We start from the raw sequence: 1868 nt of genomic DNA, 5'->3' as shown, positions 1-1868 counted from the left end.
AAAGATATGTAAAACTTTCCAAAAATTTAGCACATAAATACATATGCATGCATCTAGACATAAAAACGCATCCATAAAACAAACATACAAATCTGCGCATACACTAACACCAAATACTGCACACACACACATATGCACAAATACCTAGATGATGTTGATAAAAGTTCTAATGAAGGAGCCTTGAATCTATGTTAGAGTCCGGCTCTTTCTCTATGGACAAGAAATACAGAAATGAAACTGATTGATAACATACATATACACACATACATACATACACACATACATATACACACGCATATACATACATACATACATACATACATACATATACACACATACATACAAGCATACAAGCTCAGCGGTATTTCGTCCGTCCTTCCGCTCTGAGTTCAAATTCCTCCAAGGTCGATTTTGCCTCTCATTCTTTCAAGGTCGATAAAATAAGTACCAGTTGAGCACTGGGGTCGATGTAATCGACTATTCCTCTCTCCTTAAATTTCAGATCCTGTGGCCATGTAGAGTAGACGGGTTTCCCAGGCCAAGATTCGTAAATGGGCAATTTATTCTGCGAAGTCGGTGTTCCAGCATGGCCGCCGAATAGAAAGGATTATTATTATTCGACCGAAGCGTATGAAAGTGACTCAAATGTCGAGAGTTTCGTGTATGGTACTTATCAAATTGGCTTCAAATTTGAGATCTTGCATGTTTCTATCTTAAAAGTGTTTCAGTTGCTAATATCTCGTCTATGGTCGCAGGTTCTCCTGTAGACGATTGCAGTGCCAGAAAAACTGACGGGTTTCCCAGGCCAAGATTCGTAAATTGGCAATTTATTCTGTGAAGTCGGTGCCCCAGCATGGCCGCCGGCGAATGACTAAAACAAGTAAAATATAAAAGATTACCGCGCGCGCCTGGGCAAGCACACACGCATACACACGTATGTATGTGCGTACATATGTGTGTGTATGTGTGTGTGTATGTGTTCGTCCCCCTCCACCGATCGTGACAGGCGGTGCTGGTTTGTTTACGTCTCTATAGCTAAGCGGTTCAGCATATTGAGACCGATCGAATTGGTACGAAACTTTAAAAAAAAGCAACAAAAAATACAATAAAAACACTTCAATGCGATGCCCCAGCATGGCCACAGTCAAATGATTAAAACAAAACAAAAATATAAAAGGCGTATATATAAACGTGTGTGTATGTTTGTGTGTGCGTGTGTATGTATATGTGTGTATCTATGTATGTGTGCGTGTGTGTGTCTGTGTGCGTCTGTGTGTCCTTTATTCAGACATATTCATTGGATTTCACTCTTCCCCACCCCTACGACTTCCATCCCACTCTCCTTATGCTTTCATCCTCTCCATGTCATTCTTATACCATTTGTCTACATCTCCCCCCCCCCCGTCTTATTCAGCATCCGCTTCTTTCTCTCTCTCTTTCCTTCTCTCACTCTATCTATTTACATTTTTCCTCCACCCCCTCCGTCTCCTATTCTTGTCCTTAATTTAAAACAGCCCCGTCCCTCCAGAACCTCCCTCCAAAACCGCTTTCTACAACTCCTACAAAATACTCTCCTCTACCTTCCACTCACCCATTTTCCTAATGATCTCTCTCCACCCTCACACCTTAATCATGTGTAATCTCTACCCCCTCTCTCTCTCCTCCTTCCCTGCCTCTCTTTCTCTCCTTTCCTCTTTTACAATCTCTCTTTCCTGTGTTGTTCTATTGTGCATCAGTGTACATATGTGTACATATGTATACACACACACACACACACACACACACACACACATATATATATATAAAGCTTTGTTATCTGTTCTCGTCTAATATATATATATATATATATATATATATATATATATATA

At 40.4% G+C, this 1868-nt stretch overlaps 1 long non-coding RNA gene across 1 annotated transcript in view; it reads left to right on the top strand.

Annotated features, from left to right (window-relative positions):
* LOC106883635 (uncharacterized) overlaps positions 1–1868 on the top strand; it is a 7282-nt gene that overhangs the window by 557 nt on the left and 4857 nt on the right. The window lies entirely within an intron of this gene.

This window comes from Octopus bimaculoides, chromosome 3 (genome assembly GCF_001194135.2).
Source record: "Octopus bimaculoides isolate UCB-OBI-ISO-001 chromosome 3, ASM119413v2, whole genome shotgun sequence".
Lineage (NCBI taxonomy): Eukaryota > Metazoa > Mollusca > Cephalopoda > Octopoda > Octopodidae > Octopus > Octopus bimaculoides.
The sequence above is the reverse complement of the archived record's forward strand: the minus strand, read 5'-3'. Positions and strand labels throughout refer to the sequence as shown.